Genomic DNA, 15,000 nt, shown 5'->3' on the forward strand with positions numbered 1-15,000 from the left:
AGTTTGTATTTTATCCAACTACCTGTGCTAAAAAGTGATGGGAACAGTGTTTGTAATTTCTTCTACTTTTTCAGTGACACAAAGTTCAAGCTGCTTATCTAATTGGTGAAAATGCAATGTCTGTTTATCACACTCACTTTGACTATATATGTTGTAGCAAGAGATTGTTTCTCGCATACGGCCATACCAGCCTGGGTACGCCCGATCTCGTCTGATTTCGGAAGCGAAGCAGGGTCGGGCCTGGTTAGTACTTGGATGGGAATACCAGGTGCTGTAAGCATTTTGTCCACGAGGGTGTGCCCCTGCACTATTTCATCAGCAACACTGCCTTGTAGTAAGCATTTAATGATGAATTGACTAAATGCTGCTTCCTGCCTTTTTAATAGGATCAAATTTCCTTGTGTTTTCAATTAGCATCTGCCTTGTATTTATAAGACAAACAAGAATATTTTTGCTGAATGCAGCTTGTGTGTGCTTTGTGCTCCTTTGCCCTGTTCAAATGATGAAAGGAAATAAAGTTTGTATTTTATCCAACTACCTGTGCTAAAAAGTGATGGGAACTGTGTTTATAATTTCTTCTACTTTTTCAGTGACACAAAGTTCAAGCTGCTTATCTAATTGGTGAAAATGCAATGTCTGTTTATCACACTCACTTTGACTATATATGTTGTAGCAAGAGATTGTTTCTCGCATACGGCCATACCAGCCTGGGTACGCCCGATCTCGTCTGATTTCGGAAGCGAAGCAGGGTCGGGCCTGGTTAGTACTTGGATGGGAATACCAGGTGCTGTAAGCATTTTGTCCACGAGGGTGTGCCCCTGCACTATTTCATCAGCAACACTGCCTTGTAGTAAGCATTTAATGATGAATTGACTAAATGCAGCTTCCTGCCTTTTTAATAGGATCAAATTTCCTTGTGTTTTCAATTAGCATCTGCCTTGTATTTATAAGACAAACAAGAATATTGTTGCTGAATGCAGCTTGTGTGTGCTTTGTGCTCCTTTGCCCTGTTCAAATGATGAAAGGAAATAAAGTTTGTATTTTATCCAACTACCTGTGCTAAAAAGTGATGGGAACAGTGTTTGTAATTTCTTCTACTTTTTCAGTGACACAAAGTTCAAGCTGCTTATCTAATTGGTGAAAATGCAATGTCTGTTTATCACACTCACTTTGACTATATATGTTGTAGCAAGAGATTGTTTCTCGCATACGGCCATACCAGCCTGGGTACGCCCGATCTCGTCTGATTTCGGAAGCGAAGCAGGGTCGGGCCTGGTTAGTACTTGGATGGGAATACCAGGTGCTGTAAGCATTTTGTCCACGAGGGTGTGCCCCTGCACTATTTCATCAGCAACACTGCCTTGTAGTAAGCATTTAATGATGAATTGACTAAATGCAGCTTCCTGCCTTTTTAATAGGATCAAATTTCCTTGTGTTTTCAATTAGCATCTGCCTTGTATTTATAAGACAAACAAGAATATTGTTGCTGAATGCAGCTTGTGTGTGCTTTGTGCTCCTTTGCCCTGTTCAAATGATGAAAGGAAATAAAGTTTGTATTTTATCCAACTACCTGTGCTAAAAAGTGATGGGAACAGTGTTTGTAATTTCTTCTACTTTTTCAGTGACACAAAGTTCAAGCTGCTTATCTAATTGGTGAAAATGCAATGTCTGTTTATCACACTCACTTTGACTATATATGTTGTAGCAAGAGATTGTTTCTCGCATACGGCCATACCAGCCTGGGTACGCCCGATCTCGTCTGATTTCGGAAGCGAAGCAGGGTCGGGCCTGGTTAGTACTTGGATGGGAATACCAGGTGCTGTAAGCATTTTGTCCACGAGGGTGTGCCCCTGCACTATTTCATCAGCAACACTGCCTTGTAGTAAGCATTTAATGATGAATTGACTAAATGCAGCTTCCTGCCTTTTTAATAGGATCAAATTTCCTTGTGTTTTCAATTAGCATCTGCCTTGTATTTATAAGACAAACAAGAATATTGTTGCTGAATGCAGCTTGTGTGTGCTTTGTGCTCCTTTGCCCTGTTCAAATGATGAAAGGAAATAAAGTTTGTATTTTATCCAACTACCTGTGCTAAAAAGTGATGGGAACAGTGTTTGTAATTTCTTCTACTTTTTCAGTGACACAAAGTTCAAGCTGCTTATCTAATTGGTGAAAATGCAATGTCTGTTTATCACACTCACTTTGACTATATATGTTGTAGCAAGAGATTGTTTCTCGCATACGGCCATACCAGCCTGGGTACGCCCGATCTCGTCTGATTTCGGAAGCGAAGCAGGGTCGGGCCTGGTTAGTACTTGGCTGGGAGACCGCCTGGGAATACCAGGTGCTGTAAGCATTTTGTCCACGAGGGTGTGCCCCTGCACTATTTCATCAGCAACACTGCCTTGTAGTAAGCATTTAATGATGAATTGACTAAATGCAGCTTCCTGCCTTTTTAATAGGATCAAATTTCCTTGTGTTTTCAATTAGCATCTGCCTTGTATTTATAAGACAAACAAGAATATTGTTGCTGAATGCAGCTTGTGTGTGCTTTGTGCTCCTTTGCCCTGTTCAAATGATGAAAGGAAATAAAGTTTGTATTTTATCCAACTACCTGTGCTAAAAAGTGATGGGAACAGTGTTTGTAATTTCTTCTACTTTTTCAGTGACACAAAGTTCAAGCTGCTTATCTAATTGGTGAAAATGCAATGTCTGTTTATCACACTCACTTTGACTATATATGTTGTAGCAAGAGATTGTTTCTCGCTTACGGCCATACCAGCCTGGGTACGCCCGATCTCGTCTGATCTCGGAAGCTAAGCAGGGTCGGGCCTGGTTAGTACTTGGATGGGAGACCGCCTGGGAATACCAGGTGCTGTAAGCATTTTGTCCACGAGGGTGTGCCCCTGCACTATTTCATCAGCAACACTGCCTTGTAGTAAGCATTTAATGGTGAATTGACTAAATGCAGCTTCCTGCCTTTTTAATAGGATCAAATTTCCTTGTGTTTTCAATTAGCATCTGCCTTGTATTTATAAGACAAACAAGAATATTGTTGCTGAATGCAGCTTGTGTGTGCTTTGTGCTCCTTTGCCCTGTTCAAATGATGAAAGGAAATAAAGTTTGTATTTTATCCAACTACCTGTGCTAAAAAGTGATGGGAACAGTGTTTGTAATTTCTTCTACTTTTTCAGTGACACAAAGTTCAAGCTGCTTATCTAATTGGTGAAAATGCAATGTCTGTTTATCACACTCACTTTGACTATATATGTTGTAGCAAGAGATTGCTTCTCGCTTACGGCCATACCAGCCTGGGTACGCCCGGTCTCGTCTGATCTCGGAAGCGAAGCAGGGTCGGGCCTGGTTAGTACTTGGATGGGAGACCCCCTGGGAATACCAGGTGCTGTAAGCATTTTGTCCACGAGGGTGTGCCCCTGCACTATTTCATCAGCAACACTGCCTTGTAGTAAGCATTTAATGATGAATTGACTAAATGCAGCTTCCTGCCTTTTTAATAGGATCAAATTTCCTTGTGTTTTCAATTAGCATCTGCCTTGTATTTATAAGACAAACAAGAATATTGTTGCTGAATGCAGCTTGTGTGTGCTTTGTGCTCCTTTGCCCTGTTCAAATGATGAAAGGAAATAAAGTTTGTATTTTATCCAACTACCTGTGCTAAAAAGTGATGGGAACAGTGTTTGTAATTTCTTCTACTTTTTCAGTGACACAAAGTTCAAGCTGCTTATCTAATTGGTGAAAATGCAATGTCTGTTTATCACACTCACTTTGACTATATATGTTGTAGCAAGAGATTGTTTCTCGCTTACGGCCATACCAGCCTGGGTACGCCCGATCTCGTCTGATCTCGGAAGCGAAGCAGGGTCGGGCCTGGTTAGTACTTGGATGGGACACCGCCTGGGAATACCAGGTGCTGTAAGCATTTTGTCCACGAGGGTGTGCCCCTGCACTATTTCATCAGCAACACTGCCTTGTAGTAAGCATTTAATGATGAATTGACTAAATGCAGCTTCCTGCCTTTTTAATAGGATCAAATTTCCTTGTGTTTTCAATTAGCATCTGCCTTGTATTTATAAGACAAACAAGAATATTGTTGCTGAATGCAGCTTGTGTGTGCTTTGTGCTCCTTTGCCCTGTTCAAATGATGAAAGGAAATAAAGTTTGTATTTTATCCAACTACCTGTGCTAAAAAGTGATGGGAACAGTGTTTGTAATTTCTTCTACTTTTTCAGTGACACAAAGTTCAAGCTGCTTATCTAATTGGTGAAAATGCAATGTCTGTTTATCACACTCACTTTGACTATATATGTTGTAGCAAGAGATTGTTTCTCGCTTACGGCCATACCAGCCTGGGTACGCCCGATCTCGTCTGATCTCGGAAGCGAAGCAGGGTCGGGCCTGGTTAGTACTTGGATGGGAGACCGCCTGGGAATACCAGGTGCTGTAAGCATTTTGTCCACGAGGGTGTGCCCCTGCACTATTTCATCAGCAACACTGCCTTGTAGTAAGCATTTAATGATGAATTGACTAAATGCAGCTTCCTGCCTTTTTAATAGGATCAAATTTCCTTGTGTTTTCAATTAGCATCTGCCTTGTATTTATAAGACAAACAAGAATATTGTTGCTGAATGCAGCTTGTGTGTGCTTTGTGCTCCTTTGCCCTGTTCAAATGATGAAAGGAAATAAAGTTTGTATTTTATCCAACTACCTGTGCTAAAAAGTGATGGGAACAGTGTTTATAATTTCTTCTACTTTTTCAGTGACACAAAGTTCAAGCTGCTTATCTAATTGGTGAAAATGCAATGTCTGTTTATCAGGCTCATTTTGACTATATATGTTGTAGCAAGAGATTGTTTCTCGCTTACGGCCATACAAACCTGGGTACGCCCGATCTCGTCTGATCTCGGAAGCTAAGCAGGGTCGGGCCTGGTTAGTACTTGGATGGGAGACCGCCTGGGAATACCAGGTGCTGTAAGCATTTTGTCCACGAGGGTGTGCCCCTGCACTATTTCATCAGCAACACTGCCTTGTAGTAAGCATTTAATGATGAATTGACTAAATGCAGCTTCCTGCCTTTTTAATAGGATCAAATTTCCTTGTGTTTTCAATTAGCATCTGCCTTGTATTTATAAGACAAACAAGAATATTGTTGCTGAATGCAGCTTGTGTGTGCTTTGTGCTCCTTTGCCCTGTTCAAATGATGAAAGGAAATAAAGTTTGTATTTTATCCAACTACCTGTGCTAAAAAGTGATGGGAACAGTGTTTGTAATTTCTTCTACTTTTTCAGTGACACAAAGTTCAAGCTGCTTATCTAATTGGTGAAAATGCAATGTCTGTTTATCACACTCACTTTGACTATATATGTTGTAGCAAGAGATTGTTTCTTGCTTACGGCCATACCAGCCTGGGTACGCCCGATCTCGTCTGATCTCGGAAGCGAAGCAGGGTCGGGCCTGGTTAGTACTTGGATGGGAGACCGCCTGGGAATACCAGGTGCTGTAAGCATTTTGTCCACGAGGGTGTGCCCCTGCACTATTTCATCAGCAACACTGCCTTGTAGTAAGCATTTAATGGTGAATTGACTAAATGCAGCTTCCTGCCTTTTTAATAGGATCAAATTTCCTTGTGTTTTCAATTAGCATCTGCCTTGTATTTATAAGACAAACAAGAATATTGTTGCTGAATGCAGCTTGTGTGTGCTTTGTGCTCCTTTGCCCTGTTCAAATGATGAAAGGAAATAAAGTTTGTATTTTATCCAACTACCTGTGCTAAAAAGTGATGGGAACAGTGTTTGTAATTTCTTCTACTTTTTCAGTGACACAAAGTTCAAGCTGCTTATCTAATTGGTGAAAATGCAATGTCTGTTTATCACACTCACTTTGACTATATATGTTGTAGCAAGAGATTGTTTCTCGCTTACGGCCATACCAGCCTGGGTACGCCCGATCTCGGAAGTGAAGCAGGGTCGGGCCTGGTTAGTACTTGGATGGGAGACCGCCTGGGAATACCAGGTGCTGTAAGCATTTTGTCCACGAGGGTGTGCCCCTGCACTATTTCATCAGCAACACTGCCTTGTAGTAAGCATTTAATGATGAATTGACTAAATGCAGCTTCCTGCCTTTTTAATAGGATCAAATTTCCTTGTGTTTTCAATTAGGATCTGCCTTGTATTTATAAGACAAACAAGAATATTGTTGCTGAATGCAGCTTGTGTGTGCTTTGTGCTCCTTTGCCCTGTTCAAATGATGAAAGGAAATAAAGTTTGTATTTTATCCAACTACCTGTGCTAAAAAGTGATGGGAACAGTGTTTGTAATTTCTTCTACTTTTTCAGTGACACAAAGTTCAAGCTGCTTATCTAATTGGTGAAAATGCAATGTCTGTTTATCACACTCACTTTGACTATATATGTTGTAGCAAGAGATTGTTTCTTGCTTACGGCCATACCAGCCTGGGTACGCCCGATCTCGTCTGATCTCGGAAGCGAAGCAGGGTCGGGCCTGGTTAGTACTTGGATGGGAGACCGCCTGGGAATACCAGGTGCTGTAAGCATTTTGTCCACGAGGGTGTGCCCCTGCACTATTTCATCAGCAACACTGCCTTGTAGTAAGCATTTAATGGTGAATTGACTAAATGCAGCTTCCTGCCTTTTTAATAGGATCAAATTTCCTTGTGTTTTCAATTAGCATCTGCCTTGTATTTATAAGACAAACAAGAATATTGTTGCTGAATGCAGCTTGTGTGTGCTTTGTGCTCCTTTGCCCTGTTCAAATGATGAAAGGAAATAAAGTTTGTATTTTATCCAACTACCTGTGCTAAGAAGTGATGGGAACAGTGTTTGTAATTTCTTCTACTTTTTCAGTGACACAAAGTTCAAGCTGCTTATCTAATTGGTGAAAATGCAATGTCTGTTTATCACACTCACTTTGACTATATATGTTGTAGCAAGAGATTGTTTCTCGCTTACGGCCATACCAGCCTGGGTACGCCCGATCTCGTCTGATCTCGGAAGCGAAGCAGGGTCGGGCCTGGTTAGTACTTGGATGGGAGACCGCCTGGGAATACCAGGTGCTGTAAGCATTTTGTCCACGAGGGTGTGCCCCTGCACTATTTCATCAGCAACACTGCCTTGTAGTAAGCATTTAATGATGAATTGACTAAATGCAGCTTCCTGCCTTTTTAATAGGATCAAATTTCCTTGTGTTTTCAATTAGCATCTGCCTTGTATTTATAAGACAAACAAGAATATTGTTGCTGAATGCAGCTTGTGTGTGCTTTGTGCTCCTTTGCCCTGTTCAAATGATGAAAGGAAATAAAGTTTGTATTTTATCCAACTACCTGTGCTAAAAAGTGATGGGAACAGTGTTTGTAATTTCTTCTACTTTTTCAGTGACACAAAGTTCAAGCTGCTTATCTAATTGGTGAAAATGCAATGTCTGTTTATCACACTCACTTTGACTATATATGTTGTAGCAAGAGATTGTTTCTCGCTTACGGCCATACCAGCCTGGGTACGCCCGATCTCGTCTGATCTCGGAAGCGAAGCAGGGTCGGGCCTGGTTAGTACTTGGATGGGAGACCGCCTGGGAATACCAGGTGCTGTAAGCATTTTGTCCACGAGGGTGTGCCCCTGCACTATTTCATCAGCAACACTGCCTTGTAGTAAGCATTTAATGATGAATTGACTAAATGCAGCTTCCTGCCTTTTTAATAGGATCAAATTTCCTTGTGTTTTCAATTAGCATCTGCCTTGTATTTATAAGACAAACAAGAATATTGTTGCTGAATGCAGCTTGTGTGTGCTTTGTGCTCCTTTGCCCTGTTCAAATGATGAAAGGAAATAAAGTTTGTATTTTATCCAACTACCTGTGCTAAAAAGTGATGGGAACAGTGTTTGTAATTTCTTCTACTTTTTCAGTGACACAAAGTTCAAGCTGCTTATCTAATTGGTGAAAATGCAATGTCTGTTTATCACACTCACTTTGACTATATATGTTGTAGCAAGAGATTGTTTCTCGCTTACGGCCATACCAGCCTGGGTACGCCCGATCTCGTCTGATCTCGGAAGCGAAGCAGGGTCGGGCCTGGTTAGTACTTGGATGGGAGACCGCCTGGGAATACCAGGTGCTGTAAGCATTTTGTCCACGAGGGTGTGCCCCTGCACTATTTCATCAGCAACACTGCCTTGTAGTAAGCATTTAATGATGAATTGACTAAATGCAGCTTCCTGCCTCTTTAATAGGATCAAATTTCCTTGTGTTTTCAATTAGCATCTGCCTTGTATTTATAAGACAAACAAGAATATTGTTGCTGAATGCAGCTTGTGTGTGCTTTGTGCTCCTTTGCCCTGTTCAAATGATGAAAGGAAATAAAGTTTGTATTTTATCCAACTACCTGTGCTAAAAAGTGATGGGAACAGTGTTTATAATTTCTTCTACTTTTTCAGTGACACAAAGTTCAAGCTGCTTATCTAATTGGTGAAAATGCAATGTCTGTTTATCAGACTCATTTTGACTATATATGTTGTAGCAAGAGATTGTTTCTCGCTTACGGCCATACCAGCCTGGGTACGCCCGATCTCGTCTGATCTCGGAAGCTAAGCAGGGTCGGGCCTGGTTAGTACTTGGATGGGAGACCGCCTGGGAATACCAGGTGCTGTAAGCATTTTGTCCACGAGGGTGTGCCCCTGCACTATTTCATCAGCAACACTGCCTTGTAGTAAGCATTTAATGATGAATTGACTAAATGCAGCTTCCTGCCTTTTTAATAGGATCAAATTTCCTTGTGTTTTCAATTAGCATCTGCCTTGTATTTATAAGACAAACAAGAATATTGTTGCTGAATGCAGCTTGTGTGTGCTTTGTGCTCCTTTGCCCTGTTCAAATGATGAAAGGAAATAAAGTTTGTATTTTATCCAACTACCTGTGCTAAAAAGTGATGGGAACAGTGTTTGTAATTTCTTCTACTTTTTCAGTGACACAAAGTTCAAGCTGCTTATCTAATTGGTGAAAATGCAATGTCTGTTTATCACACTCACTTTGACTATATATGTTGTAGCAAGAGATTGTTTCTCGCTTACGGCCATACCAGCCTGGGTACGCCCGATCTCGTCTGATCTCGGAAGCGAAGCAGGGTCGGGCCTGGTTAGTACTTGGATGGGAGACCGCCTGGGAATACCAGGTGCTGTAAGCATTTTGTCCACGAGGGTGTGCCCCTGCACTATTTCATCAGCAACACTGCCTTGTAGTAAGCATTTAATGATGAATTGACTAAATGCAGCTTCCTGCCTTTTTAATAGGATCAAATTTCCTTGTGTTTTCAATTAGCATCTGCCTTGTATTTATAAGACAAACAAGAATATTGTTGCTGAATGCAGCTTGTGTGTGCTTTGTGCTCCTTTGCCCTGTTCAAATGATGAAAGGAAATAAAGTTTGTATTTTATCCAACTACCTGTGCTAAAAAGTGATGGGAACAGTGTTTGTAATTTCTTCTACTTTTTCAGTGACACAAAGTTCAAGCTGCTTATCTAATTGGTGAAAATGCAATGTCTGTTTATCACACTCACTTTGACTATATATGTTGTAGCAAGAGATTGTTTCTCGCTTACGGCCATACCAGCCTGGGTACGCCCGATCTCGTCTGATCTCGGAAGCGAAGCAGGGTCGGGCCTGGTTAGTACTTGGATGGGACACCGCCTGGGAATACCAGGTGCTGTAAGCATTTTGTCCACGAGGGTGTGCCCCTGCACTATTTCATCAGCAACACTGCCTTGTAGTAAGCATTTAATGATGAATTGACTAAATGCAGCTTCCTGCCTTTTTAATAGGATCAAATTTCCTTGTGTTTTCAATTAGCATCTGCCTTGTATTTATAAGACAAACAAGAATATTGTTGCTGAATGCAGCTTGTGTGTGCTTTGTGCTCCTTTGCCCTGTTCAAATGATGAAAGGAAATAAAGTTTGTATTTTATCCAACTACCTGTGCTAAAAAGTGATGGGAACAGTGTTTGTAATTTCTTCTACTTTTTCAGTGACACAAAGTTCAAGCTGCTTATCTAATTGGTGAAAATGCAATGTCTGTTTATCACACTCACTTTGACTATATATGTTGTAGCAAGAGATTGTTTCTCGCTTACGGCCATACCAGCCTGGGTACGCCCGATCTCGTCTGATCTCGGAAGCGAAGCAGGGTCGGGCCTGGTTAGTACTTGGATGGGAGACCGCCTGGGAATACCAGGTGCTGTAAGCATTTTGTCCACGAGGGTGTGCCCCTGCACTATTTCATCAGCAACACTGCCTTGTAGTAAGCATTTAATGATGAATTGACTAAATGCAGCTTCCTGCCTTTTTAATAGGATCAAATTTCCTTGTGTTTTCAATTAGCATCTGCCTTGTATTTATAAGACAAACAAGAATATTGTTGCTGAATGCAGCTTGTGTGTGCTTTGTGCTCCTTTGCCCTGTTCAAATGATGAAAGGAAATAAAGTTTGTATTTTATCCAACTACCTGTGCTAAAAAGTGATGGGAACAGTGTTTATAATTTCTTCTACTTTTTCAGTGACACAAAGTTCAAGCTGCTTATCTAATTGGTGAAAATGCAATGTCTGTTTATCAGACTCATTTTGACTATATATGTTGTAGCAAGAGATTGTTTCTCGCTTACGGCCATACCAGCCTGGGTACGCCCGATCTCGTCTGATCTCGGAAGCTAAGCAGGGTCGGGCCTGGTTAGTACTTGGATGGGAGACCGCCTGGGAATACCAGGTGCTGTAAGCATTTTGTCCACGAGGGTGTGCCCCTGCACTATTTCATCAGCAACACTGCCTTGTAGTAAGCATTTAATGATGAATTGACTAAATGCAGCTTCCTGCCTTTTTAATAGGATCAAATTTCCTTGTGTTTTCAATTAGCATCTGCCTTGTATTTATAAGACAAACAAGAATATTGTTGCTGAATGCAGCTTGTGTGTGCTTTGTGCTCCTTTGCCCTGTTCAAATGATGAAAGGAAATAAAGTTTGTATTTTATCCAACTACCTGTGCTAAAAAGTGATGGGAACAGTGTTTGTAATTTCTTCTACTTTTTCAGTGACACAAAGTTCAAGCTGCTTATCTAATTGGTGAAAATGCAATGTCTGTTTATCACACTCACTTTGACTATATATGTTGTAGCAAGAGATTGTTTCTCGCTTACGGCCATACCAGCCTGGGTACGCCCGATCTCGTCTGATCTCGGAAGCGAAGCAGGGTCGGGCCTGGTTAGTACTTGGATGGGAGACCGCCTGGGAATACCAGGTGCTGTAAGCATTTTGTCCACGAGGGTGTGCCCCTGCACTATTTCATCAGCAACACTGCCTTGTAGTAAGCATTTAATGATGAATTGACTAAATGCAGCTTCCTGCCTTTTTAATAGGATCAAATTTCCTTGTGTTTTCAATTAGCATCTGCCTTGTATTTATAAGACAAACAAGAATATTGTTGCTGAATGCAGCTTGTGTGTGCTTTGTGCTCCTTTGCCCTGTTCAAATGATGAAAGGAAATAAAGTTTGTATTTTATCCAACTACCTGTGCTAAAAAGTGATGGGAACAGTGTTTGTAATTTCTTCTACTTTTTCAGTGACACAAAGTTCAAGCTGCTTATGTAATTGGTGAAAATGCAATGTCTGTTTATCACACTCACTTTGACTATATATGTTGTAGCAAGAGATTGTTTCTCGCTTACGGCCATACCAGCCTGGGTACGCCCGATCTCGTCTGATCTCGGAAGCGAAGCAGGGTCGGGCCTGGTTAGTACTTGGATGGGAGACCGCCTGGGAATACCAGGTGCTGTAAGCATTTTGTCCACGAGGGTGTGCCCCTGCACTATTTCATCTGCAACACTGCCTTGTAGTAAGCATTTAATGATGAATTGACTAAATGCAGCTTCCTGCCTTTTTAATAGGATCAAATTTCCTTGTGTTTTCAATTAGCATCTGCCTTGTATTTATAAGACAAACAAGAATATTGTTGCTGAATGCAGCTTGTGTGTGCTTTGTGCTCCTTTGCCCTGTTCAAATGATGAAAGGAAATAAAGTTTGTATTTTATCCAACTACCTGTGCTAAAAAGTGATGGGAACAGTGTTTGTAATTTCTTCTACTTTTTCAGTGACACAAAGTTCAAGCTGCTTATCTAATTGGTGAAAATGTAATGTCTGTTTATCACACTCACTTTGACTATATATGTTGTAGCAAGAGATTGTTTCTCACTTACGGCGATACCAGCCTGGGTACGCCCGATCTCGTCTGATCTCGGAAGCGAAGCAGGGTCGGGCCTGGTTAGTACTTGGATGGGAGACCGCCTGGGAATACCAGGTGCTGTAAGCATTTTGTCCACGAGGGTGTGCCCCTGCACTATTTCATCAGCAACACTGCCTTGTAGTAAGCATTTAATGATGAATTGACTAAATGCAGCTTCCTGCCTTTTTAATAGGATCAAATTTCCTTGTGTTTTCAATTAGCATCTGCCTTGTATTTATAAGACAAACAAGAATATTGTTGCTGAATGCAGCTTGTGTGTGCTTTGTGCTCCTTTGCCCTGTTCAAATGATGAAAGGAAATAAAGTTTGTATTTTATCCAACTACCTGTGCTAAAAAGTGATGGGAACAGTGTTTATAATTTCTTCTACTTTTTCAGTGACACAAAGTTCAAGCTGCTTATCTAATTGGTGAAAATGCAATGTCTGTTTATCACACTCACTTTGACTATATATGTTGTAGCAAGAGATTGTTTCTCGCTTACGGCCATACCAGCCTGGGTACGCCCGATCTCGTCTGATCTCGGAAGCGAAGCAGGGTCGGGCCTGGTTAGTACTTGGATGGGAGACCGCCTGGGAATACCAGGTGCTGTAAGCATTTTGTCCACGAGGGTGTGCCCCTGCACTATTTCATCAGCAACACTGCCTTGTAGTAAGCATTTAATGATGAATTGACTAAATGCAGCTTCCTGCCTTTTTAATAGGATCAAATTTCCTTGTGTTTTCAATTAGCATCTGCCTTGTATTTATAAGACAAACAAGAATATTGTTGCTGAATGCAGCTTGTGTGTGCTTTGTGCTCCTTTGCCCTGTTCAAATGATGAAAGGAAATAAAGTTTGTATTTTATCCAACTACCTGTGCTAAAAAGTGATGGGAACAGTGTTTGTAATTTCTTCTACTTTTTCAGTGACACAAAGTTCAAGCTGCTTATCTAATTGGTGAAAATGCAATGTCTGTTTATCACACTCACTTTGACTATATATGTTGTAGCAAGAGATTGTTTCTCGCTTACGGCCATACCAGCCTGGGTACGCCCGATCTCGTCTGATCTCGGAAGCGAAGCAGGGTCGGGCCTGGTTAGTACTTGGATGGGAGACCGCCTGGGAATACCAGGTGCTGTAAGCATTTTGTCCACGAGGGTGTGCCCCTGCACTATTTCATCAGCAACACTGCCTTGTAGTAAGCATTTAATGATGAATTGACTAAATGCAGCTTCCTGCCTTTTTAATAGGATCAAATTTCCTTGTGTTTTCAATTAGCATCTGCCTTGTATTTATAAGACAAACAAGAATATTGTTGCTGAATGCAGCTTGTGTGTGCTTTGTGCTCCTTTGCCCTGTTCAAATGATGAAAGGAAATAAAGTTTGTATTTTATCCAACTACCTGTGCTAAAAAGTGATGGGAACAGTGTTTGTAATTTCTTCTACTTTTTCAGTGACACAAAGTTCAAGCTGCTTATCTAATTGGTGAAAATGCAATGTCTGTTTATCACACTCACTTTGACTATATATGTTGTAGCAAGAGATTGTTTCTCGCTTACGGCCATACCAGCCTGGGTACGCCCGATCTCGTCTGATCTCGGAAGCGAAGCAGGGTCCGGCCTGGTTAGTACTTGGATGGGAGACCGCCTGGGAATACCAGGTGCTGTAAGCATTTTGTCCACGAGGGTGTGCCCCTGCACTATTTCATCAGCAACACTGCCTTGTAGTAAGCATTTAATGATGAATTGACTAAATGCAGCTTCCTGCCTTTTTAATAGGATCAAATTTCCTTGTGTTTTCAATTAGCATCTGCCTTGTATTTATAAGACAAACAAGAATATTGTTGCTGAATGCAGCTTGTGTGTGCTTTGTGCTCCTTTGCCCTGTTCAAATGATGAAAGGAAATAAAGTTTGTATTTTATCCAACTACCTGTGCTAAAAAGTGATGGGAACAGTGTTTGTAATTTCTTCTACTTTTTCAGTGACACAAAGTTCAAGCTGCTTATCTAATTGGTGAAAATGCAATGTCTGTTTATCACACTCACTTTGACTATATATGTTGTAGCAAGAGATTGTTTCTCGCTTACGGCCATACCAGCCTGGGTACGCCCGATCTCGTCTGATCTCGGAAGCGAAGCAGGGTCGGGCCTGGTTAGTACTTGGATGGGAGACCGCCTGGGAATACCAGGTGCTGTAAGCATTTTGTCCACGAGGGTGTGCCCCTGCACTATTTCATCAGCAACACTGCCTTGTAGTAAGCATTTAATGATGAATTGACTAAATGCAGCTTCCTGCCTTTTTAATAGGATCAAATTTCCTTGTGTTTTCAATTAGCATCTGCCTTGTATTTATAAGACAAACAAGAATATTGTTGCTGAATGCAGCTTGTGTGTGCTTTGTGCTCCTTTGCCCTGTTCAAATGATGAAAGGAAATAAAGTTTGTATTTTATCCAACTACCTGTGCTAAAAAGTGATGGGAACAGTGTTTATAATTTCTTCTACTTTTTCAGTGACACAAAGTTCAAGCTGCTTATCTAATTGGTGAAAATGCAATGTCTGTTTATCAGACTCATTTTGACTATATATGTTGTAGCAAGAGATTGTTTCTCGCTTACGGCCATACCAGCCTGGGTACGCCCGATCTCGTCTGATCTCGGAAGCTAAGCAGGGTCGGGCCTGGTTAGTACTTGGATGGGAGACCGCCTGGGAA

The 15,000-nt window shown here is 41.3% G+C and overlaps 24 non-coding genes and 5 pseudogenes across 24 annotated transcripts in view; all 29 read left to right on the top strand.

Moving 5' to 3' along the window:
* The first annotated feature begins 173 nt into the window (after window positions 1-173).
* On the top strand, window positions 174-280 carry LOC145871016 (uncharacterized; annotated as a pseudogene).
* Window positions 281-689: 409 nt separating this feature from the next.
* Window positions 690-796, top strand: LOC145871017 (uncharacterized; annotated as a pseudogene).
* Window positions 797-1,205: 409 nt separating this feature from the next.
* Window positions 1,206-1,312, top strand: LOC145871018 (uncharacterized; annotated as a pseudogene).
* Window positions 1,313-1,721: 409 nt separating this feature from the next.
* On the top strand, window positions 1,722-1,828 carry LOC145871019 (uncharacterized; annotated as a pseudogene).
* Window positions 1,829-2,237: 409 nt separating this feature from the next.
* On the top strand, window positions 2,238-2,356 carry LOC145870378 (5S ribosomal RNA). Its single transcript, XR_014386374.1, has one exon. It is a non-coding gene; the product is annotated as a 5S ribosomal RNA (ribosomal RNA).
* Window positions 2,357-2,765: 409 nt separating this feature from the next.
* Window positions 2,766-2,884, top strand: LOC145874429 (5S ribosomal RNA). The gene has a single exon (XR_014390065.1). It is a non-coding gene; the product is annotated as a 5S ribosomal RNA (ribosomal RNA).
* Window positions 2,885-3,293: 409 nt separating this feature from the next.
* Window positions 3,294-3,412, top strand: LOC145868608 (5S ribosomal RNA). Its single transcript, XR_014384604.1, has one exon. It is a non-coding gene; the product is annotated as a 5S ribosomal RNA (ribosomal RNA).
* A 409-nt stretch (window positions 3,413-3,821) lies between these two features.
* On the top strand, window positions 3,822-3,940 carry LOC145868582 (5S ribosomal RNA). Its single transcript, XR_014384578.1, has one exon. It is a non-coding gene; the product is annotated as a 5S ribosomal RNA (ribosomal RNA).
* A 409-nt stretch (window positions 3,941-4,349) lies between these two features.
* On the top strand, window positions 4,350-4,468 carry LOC145875205 (5S ribosomal RNA). The gene has a single exon (XR_014390839.1). It is a non-coding gene; the product is annotated as a 5S ribosomal RNA (ribosomal RNA).
* A 409-nt stretch (window positions 4,469-4,877) lies between these two features.
* Window positions 4,878-4,996, top strand: LOC145868787 (5S ribosomal RNA). The gene has a single exon (XR_014384783.1). It is a non-coding gene; the product is annotated as a 5S ribosomal RNA (ribosomal RNA).
* A 409-nt stretch (window positions 4,997-5,405) lies between these two features.
* Window positions 5,406-5,524, top strand: LOC145875206 (5S ribosomal RNA). The gene has a single exon (XR_014390840.1). It is a non-coding gene; the product is annotated as a 5S ribosomal RNA (ribosomal RNA).
* Window positions 5,525-5,933: 409 nt separating this feature from the next.
* LOC145870876 (uncharacterized) lies at window positions 5,934-6,042 on the top strand (annotated as a pseudogene).
* A 409-nt stretch (window positions 6,043-6,451) lies between these two features.
* On the top strand, window positions 6,452-6,570 carry LOC145875207 (5S ribosomal RNA). Its single transcript, XR_014390841.1, has one exon. It is a non-coding gene; the product is annotated as a 5S ribosomal RNA (ribosomal RNA).
* A 409-nt stretch (window positions 6,571-6,979) lies between these two features.
* Window positions 6,980-7,098, top strand: LOC145875209 (5S ribosomal RNA). The gene has a single exon (XR_014390843.1). It is a non-coding gene; the product is annotated as a 5S ribosomal RNA (ribosomal RNA).
* A 409-nt stretch (window positions 7,099-7,507) lies between these two features.
* Window positions 7,508-7,626, top strand: LOC145875210 (5S ribosomal RNA). Its single transcript, XR_014390844.1, has one exon. It is a non-coding gene; the product is annotated as a 5S ribosomal RNA (ribosomal RNA).
* A 409-nt stretch (window positions 7,627-8,035) lies between these two features.
* On the top strand, window positions 8,036-8,154 carry LOC145875211 (5S ribosomal RNA). The gene has a single exon (XR_014390845.1). It is a non-coding gene; the product is annotated as a 5S ribosomal RNA (ribosomal RNA).
* Window positions 8,155-8,563: 409 nt separating this feature from the next.
* Window positions 8,564-8,682, top strand: LOC145874430 (5S ribosomal RNA). Its single transcript, XR_014390066.1, has one exon. It is a non-coding gene; the product is annotated as a 5S ribosomal RNA (ribosomal RNA).
* Window positions 8,683-9,091: 409 nt separating this feature from the next.
* On the top strand, window positions 9,092-9,210 carry LOC145875212 (5S ribosomal RNA). The gene has a single exon (XR_014390846.1). It is a non-coding gene; the product is annotated as a 5S ribosomal RNA (ribosomal RNA).
* Window positions 9,211-9,619: 409 nt separating this feature from the next.
* LOC145868583 (5S ribosomal RNA) lies at window positions 9,620-9,738 on the top strand. Its single transcript, XR_014384579.1, has one exon. It is a non-coding gene; the product is annotated as a 5S ribosomal RNA (ribosomal RNA).
* Window positions 9,739-10,147: 409 nt separating this feature from the next.
* LOC145875213 (5S ribosomal RNA) lies at window positions 10,148-10,266 on the top strand. The gene has a single exon (XR_014390847.1). It is a non-coding gene; the product is annotated as a 5S ribosomal RNA (ribosomal RNA).
* Window positions 10,267-10,675: 409 nt separating this feature from the next.
* On the top strand, window positions 10,676-10,794 carry LOC145874431 (5S ribosomal RNA). The gene has a single exon (XR_014390067.1). It is a non-coding gene; the product is annotated as a 5S ribosomal RNA (ribosomal RNA).
* A 409-nt stretch (window positions 10,795-11,203) lies between these two features.
* Window positions 11,204-11,322, top strand: LOC145875214 (5S ribosomal RNA). Its single transcript, XR_014390848.1, has one exon. It is a non-coding gene; the product is annotated as a 5S ribosomal RNA (ribosomal RNA).
* A 409-nt stretch (window positions 11,323-11,731) lies between these two features.
* On the top strand, window positions 11,732-11,850 carry LOC145875215 (5S ribosomal RNA). Its single transcript, XR_014390849.1, has one exon. It is a non-coding gene; the product is annotated as a 5S ribosomal RNA (ribosomal RNA).
* Window positions 11,851-12,259: 409 nt separating this feature from the next.
* LOC145869669 (5S ribosomal RNA) lies at window positions 12,260-12,378 on the top strand. Its single transcript, XR_014385665.1, has one exon. It is a non-coding gene; the product is annotated as a 5S ribosomal RNA (ribosomal RNA).
* Window positions 12,379-12,787: 409 nt separating this feature from the next.
* Window positions 12,788-12,906, top strand: LOC145875216 (5S ribosomal RNA). The gene has a single exon (XR_014390850.1). It is a non-coding gene; the product is annotated as a 5S ribosomal RNA (ribosomal RNA).
* Window positions 12,907-13,315: 409 nt separating this feature from the next.
* Window positions 13,316-13,434, top strand: LOC145875217 (5S ribosomal RNA). The gene has a single exon (XR_014390851.1). It is a non-coding gene; the product is annotated as a 5S ribosomal RNA (ribosomal RNA).
* Window positions 13,435-13,843: 409 nt separating this feature from the next.
* On the top strand, window positions 13,844-13,962 carry LOC145869918 (5S ribosomal RNA). The gene has a single exon (XR_014385914.1). It is a non-coding gene; the product is annotated as a 5S ribosomal RNA (ribosomal RNA).
* Window positions 13,963-14,371: 409 nt separating this feature from the next.
* On the top strand, window positions 14,372-14,490 carry LOC145875218 (5S ribosomal RNA). The gene has a single exon (XR_014390852.1). It is a non-coding gene; the product is annotated as a 5S ribosomal RNA (ribosomal RNA).
* A 409-nt stretch (window positions 14,491-14,899) lies between these two features.
* LOC145874432 (5S ribosomal RNA) overlaps window positions 14,900-15,000 on the top strand; it is a 119-nt gene continuing 18 nt past the window's right edge. The window contains exon 1 of the ribosomal RNA XR_014390068.1: window positions 14,900-15,000. This exon is cut by the window's right edge and continues 18 nt beyond it. This is a non-coding gene — a ribosomal RNA (5S ribosomal RNA).

Source organism: Salmo salar, unplaced genomic scaffold (assembly GCF_965601325.2).
Source record: "Salmo salar unplaced genomic scaffold, fSalSal1 ptg000293l, whole genome shotgun sequence".
NCBI classification, from domain to species: domain Eukaryota; kingdom Metazoa; phylum Chordata; class Actinopteri; order Salmoniformes; family Salmonidae; genus Salmo; species Salmo salar.